Source organism: Phasianus colchicus, chromosome 1 (assembly GCF_987193195.1).
Source record: "Phasianus colchicus chromosome 1, bPhaCol1.hap1.1, whole genome shotgun sequence".
NCBI classification, from domain to species: domain Eukaryota; kingdom Metazoa; phylum Chordata; class Aves; order Galliformes; family Phasianidae; genus Phasianus; species Phasianus colchicus.
In genome coordinates, this window is record NC_143436.1 from 127,233,367 (window position 1) to 127,239,592 (window position 6,226).

Here is a 6,226-nt window from a genome sequence, read left to right on the forward strand (position 1 = left end):
TTGACTAGAAATGAGAGAGGATGAGACTTTTTGAGTTTAGTATAGACTTTGAAGTCAGTATAAATCTGTAATTCCAAGAGAACTGTATCTATTGTTAGCAGCAGAAAGAGAGGGAGGGAGGGAGGGAGGGAGGGAGGGAGGAAGGAAGGAAGGAAGGAAGGAAGGAAGGAAGGAAGGAAGGAAGGAAGGAAGGAAGGAAGGAAGGAAGGAAGGAAGGAAGGAAGGAACGAAGGAAGGAAGTAAAAGAAAGAAAGAAGGAAAGAAAGAAGGAAGGAAGTAAAGAAGTAAAGAAGGAAAGAAGGAAAGAAAGAGAGAAAGAAAGAGAGAAAGAAAGAAAGAAAGAAAGAAAGAAAGAAAGAAAGAAAGAAAGAAAGAAAGAAAGAAAGAAAGAAAGAAAGAAAGAAAGAAAGAAAGGAAGGAAGGAAGGAAGGAAGGAAGGAAGGAAGGAAGGAAGGAAGGAAGGAAGGAAAAGGAAGGAAGGAAGGAAGGAAGGAAGGAAGGAAGGAAGGAAGGAAGGAAGGAAGGAAGGAAGGAAGGAAGGAAGGAAGGAAGGAAGGAATAAGGAGGAACCACCCTTCCTTTCCTATAAATTTTTTCCAATTCTGTAGATATACATTTCATATTTAACTTGGCAATAGAAAAGGAATGAAAATGACAGTGTGCCAGTAGAACAAGCAATGACTATTGATTTTCTCCTCTTATATTTTCCCTGATATAGGAAAAAAAAATATATATATAGGATGCACATTTGTAATCACAACCCTTTTTGTAACAGAGCCCTCAGAGGGATCTCCGAGGTGTCTTGGATTATCCTCTGAGAGGAGGATGGAAGAGGAGTATGGAATTCAAAGGAACATTCAGACTTGGGTAGACAGTACAGGGTGTGACGAGTAGAAGCTCTATGAGCTGGGCAAATATTAAGGGATATAAACTGTCCCTTCAACAATAGGTCAACAAGCCTTTGGATTTGGCCATGTCTGCCTGGCCATTTCACCTAGACTTCTTGGAACACTTTGCAATCTGCAGAAGTTTATGAGGCTGCTATTATCATTATCAAATAGAAAACAGAACTATATCTGTTTCTCTTCACTAACCACTAGCAGGCCAATAGTAGCTAGTACTAAAGTCACCCAAGAGTCTTGGAGCTTGGAAACAATAAAGTCATTATTTATGTGTATGAGAAAATTTTCCTTAATGATGAAATTATGTGCTGTGAAAAACAAGTCAAAACAGAAAAGTAAGAATATATCCTTTTAGTTGGGATGTTCTTAGGATGTGGCTCTGAGCTGGGAGCTTCATAGCACCCTTTAGGCTATGACATTATTCTTATTATCCCTTTTCTGATGAAGATATAACAGAGGCTGCTGGTGTAGAGCCATAAACTGGGAAGCCTTTTATCTCTTTTTAATAAATATTCATGACATATCTAGCTCAAATCTTGACTTCACAATTGTCTAATTTCCATAAATGATACAGAAAATGTTAAAGCTTGATTCTGGACACTGCTAGTTGAGGACAGAAAACAAGGATCCTACCATCAGGGCCACATAATTTATAGTACTCTGTTTCTAGTACAGGTATTAACCTTTCCTCCATTCAGTACGGTTTTAACAAGAGTAGAATTGGCAGATTGTGCAAGATCAAAGTGGATGCTGCTAAGCTTTTTAAGAGTGTGATTGTAACAAAATGCAGTCAGAAGGCCAATGGTATCCTGAGCTGCATCGGAAAAAGGGTGGCCAGCAGAAAGAAGGAGGGGATTGTTTCCCTCTACTCTGCCTTTTCAGGCCCCAACCAGAGTATTGCATCCAGGTCTGGGGCCTCCAACAGAAGAAAGATGAGTTCAGAGGAGGGAAATGAAGATGATCTGAAATCCAAGCAAAAACATTTACTTTTACATACATATATATTTATACACACACACTAAGATACATATAGGTCTACGGAAATAAGATACAGTTTCCTGGATGCTTTGTGTATACAATGTATATGAGAACTGAAATATTTGTCTTTGTCACTGTCCATTTAGAGTTAAAAAATTGGGTTTTTTGCCCCCCCTGAGTTATGTACCAGAAACTATAGAATATGCTTAAAACTGATTTGTGATGTGAGGATATGAAATTAGATGCAGATTTTATTTTTAATCTCTTTTGTAATATACTGTTCTCTCATGGTCTGTTAATAATATTTCCTGAGTAAGAAGATTTTTATCTTTATGCCCCATACTTGCATTTCATAACAGCTTGACATGCATCATAAATTTATTACAGAATTTCTAAAGTTGGAGATAAAAAATTCTATTCATTTCCCAGTCAAATCAACTTTTAATGGAACTTAAAGACTTTATGCTGGGTGAAGCAAAAGAAAAAAAAACGAACAAATTAAGAACAGGATGTATTTTTTGTTATTTTGGAGAAAACTCATTAAAACAAGACCAATGAGACTATAATCAGAATGACAAAAATAATGAGATGTTCTAAATAGAATCTATATGGCTTCTATTCAAGAAAATAAATTATGTAAAATACAATTTATAGTTAAAACCACATGGAAATTTCTTTTACAATTCTTCAGGCATTGGCATAATGCATCAGTATTTCCTTCAATGAAAAGCGAAGATAGAAAGATGGTATATTGTCATCAGTAAAGCCTTTGAAGGCTATATTCCTTATACAGAAAGAAGGATATTACCACATTTGAACAATTAGCAATCAATGTCACTTTGTCCAAAGACAGTTCTTCAGCTAAACACTGACATCAGACTAATACAAACCAGTGATTCGGACAAGAACAGATAGATAATTCTCATAATAGATAAAAATATAAAAAACAACAATTAAGTATTCCATCCTATAATCTTATTTCCATATCACTAAATTTCTTCTAAAAAGATAATACATTTTAAAAGGATTTTATTGGCGTTCCATACACTTTGTTGTACTGCGATATCAGACCTGTAAGAACAGTAATAAAACAAAGTTGCAGACTAAGGCTTATTTTTCCAGTTTTAGATCACATGCAAACTGGTGAAGAAAGAACATTTTAACAAGATTTTACTATTAAAACTACATTAAAATAAATGAACTTTTTTTTTCAAAAATATTCAGGTTTTTTTTTCACTTAGCTTTAGATAAGAACTAGATAATCATTAATTTAGATAATTATTTCACTGACAAGTAGCTTTTAATATTTTCAGCCTCATAGCTGTCATCTAGCATTCTTATCTGGAATTAATTTCCTGTTGTTTTACAGGATAATTTCAATTCTATCATATTTACACTATGCTTAAACAACAATTTTTCTCAACTTCACACTTATTGCATACTCAAAATCATATTCCCTTGAAGAGGAATAGGATATAAGTTTTAGGATTTTGGCTAAGCTGAATATTGTAGCTTGAATTTAAGCAGCAAGTGAATCTGTCTTTATTATGTCACAGAATCATAGAAATACAGATTGGAAGGGACTATAAATAACATCTAGTTCCATTACTTCTTCCACAGGAAAGGACATCTTTCACTAGTTCTGATTACCGAAAGCCTCATGAACACTCCAGGGATGGGGCATCCACATCTTCACTGGGCAACCCGTTCCAGCTAAACTTTAACACGGACTTTCCCATGTACTCTTCCAGCCCCTCTATTCCCTTTTCCTAATACCATGGACTTACTGGAATGTGCACCTTGCCTTTAGCAACCTATCTTGCCTATTGTGTTTAGCCTCTCTCTTTCCCATAATTTCCACCATGCGTGGTATCTACTTATTCATCTTTCTTTTGATTAATATCTGCTGTAATGTAATCTATGCAATTTTCATTAAAAAATGCACTTGCCTTAACCCCATCTCTCATATACCTTTGTTTACGTGGTCCTTTCATCCCAAGGCTTGGAGAAGTGTTATAGACAGTGTGGGCAGAGCTAAGATGAACAGAGAAAAATATCAATAGTATTTGGCTGGGGATTACAAAATTTTGTTGGCTGAAGTTGTCAAAGGAGCTTGTGTGAATGTACGCACAGATTTTGCATGTCTACACCTGGACAAACATCAGACAAAGTTGTTAAGTTTCTGCTGGGACCGTGAAGAAGTTGTTGAGATATAGAGGAAACATTTGGCTAAATAGTCCCATTGGACAACCAATTTAGGGAAGACAAATGTGTACATATATATGTGTATACACACACACGCACATACACAAATATATGTGTGTAGATAAATGGTGGTGATGTAATAGCTCTGAAATTTGCCCCAGAAGTAAATATTCCTTTTCAAATTAAGATTTTTTTAGTAAACTGTCTACAATTGAAAAACATCATAGTAAAAAATGAAAATAATAAAAATTGCATATACATGAAGGACAGTGAGATGTTATGTTAGAATTTAATGTATCGTGACAATACATTTGTTAAATATCATGGCTGTGATTTTTACTCAGAGACAGGATGTATCCAAAACAGTTTTCCATAAAATCTTGTTCATTAGTTTCTTCTGAAAGTACCTCAAAGATTGATTTTTATTTGTTGTTGATGTGACTTCTACTTGTTTATAAATGAAAAAATTGTTAGCTTTCAGATAGAAATTATTTTCCTTCTGGCTGATAATGTGATATTATACCTCTACAGTGAACAGCACAGAAATAATTTAATCATTTACAATACAAAACATCTGTGCATTTTGATTCTCTTATATAGTAACAATACTTTTGTAATAGTTTCTGTAATTTCATGTGTTTACAGTAACTTCCTTGTAATATCTCATAATTTCCTCATAAATACTGTGTGTTAAATAAATCTTCACAAAGGCCAAGATCTGTAATTCTTTACATGGAATCATAGAATGACTTAGGTTGGAGGGAGGCATTAAAAATCGTCTAGTTCCAACCCTCTCCTGTGATCAGGGCTACCATTTACCAGATCTGGCTACCTAGGATCCCATCCAACCTGGCCTTGAATACATCCAGGGATGGGGCCAGCTGCAGCTTTTCTGAGTAGCCTGTGCCAGTCCCTCACTACCCCCTCAATAAAAAAAATTCCCCTAACGTCTAATCTAAATCTTTTTTTTTTAGGTAAAATCATTCCCCTCTGTCCTATCGCTAGCTGCCCGTGTAAAAACTCAGTCCCTCTCCTGCTTTTGAGCTCCCTTCAAGTATTGGAAGGTCACAGGAGGTCTCCCTGGAGCCTTCTCTTATGAGACAAGCCTAGCTCAATCAACCTTTCCTCGTAGGAAAGGTACTTCAGCTTTTTGATCACTTTCAAGACCCTTTTCTAGATCAACTCTAATAGCTCAGAAATAAGGATATGGAAATACACTTCCCCAGGCTTCTTTATTTTTCACAATATTTGAAATAGTGCTGACACTTTTCATGAGTGTGTGTGATGGCAATATCTTCAGTAGGAACAGTTGCTGATTTTTTTCAGATTTGAAAGTATGCTTTTTATTATCTTAAACTTCAGGGCTTAGTAGAAGAAGTGTGAGAGAATGCTCTTGGGAAACATCTGTCTGTTGCTTCTAAAAAATTCAAAAGGCTGATATATTTTCATTTACAATAAGTTTTGAAAAAATATGAAAGAAGACATAACCATTTTCCAGAAATTAAAAATAAAACAAAACAAAAGCCCAACTATGGAAATCTTTCAGTTTCTTTCTTTTCTGTCAGGGGCTGAGCATTTATCTCATACAACTCTTGAGGTCAGAGTGATCTTATCTGCCATCAACAATGAAACAAACCCATGCAAAGATTTACAGTGAATAGAAAACAAACAGTCCACAAAAATGACTGATTTTCCAAAATGATGTCTCTTTGGGACATCATTGATTGAAACCAGCTTAATGGCTGCTTACCAAATTTTAGAACCAAAATATTGAATGAAATCAACCAGAAAGTTAGGAGCAAATTTTTTAGGGAATAAAAATAACTATTAGCTTTAACTATCTTGGTTTAATTAGAGAAAAAAATGTCATCAGTCTTAAAAATCACAGAATCACAGAATTGCCAGGGTTGGAAGGGATCTCAAGGATCATGAATCTCCAACCCCCCTGGTAACGTAGCTGGTAAAAATATTTCTCCATCAATTACAACAGTATCCTGTAGTTTAACATTTTGTGAAGAAGCGACTAATCTACAGAACTTTCTAGTAAGTTTTCAATTGTAGAGAAAAATAATATCATGCATTCATTGATAATCCTGTCCATGGCGAGAGGGTTGGTACTAATTTGTTTACAGGAATGTTAT

The 6,226-nt window shown here is 35.1% G+C and overlaps 1 long non-coding RNA gene across 1 annotated transcript in view; it reads left to right on the plus strand.

The window, feature by feature from the left end:
* LOC149920020 (uncharacterized) overlaps positions 1–4,236 on the plus strand; it is a 97,059-nt gene extending 92,823 nt beyond the window's left edge. Inside the window, exon 6 of the long non-coding RNA XR_016463614.1 lies at positions 3,501–4,236. This is a non-coding gene — a long non-coding RNA (uncharacterized LOC149920020). The remainder of the gene's footprint in view (positions 1–3,500) is intronic.
* Positions 4,237–6,226: the final 1,990 nt, after the last annotated feature.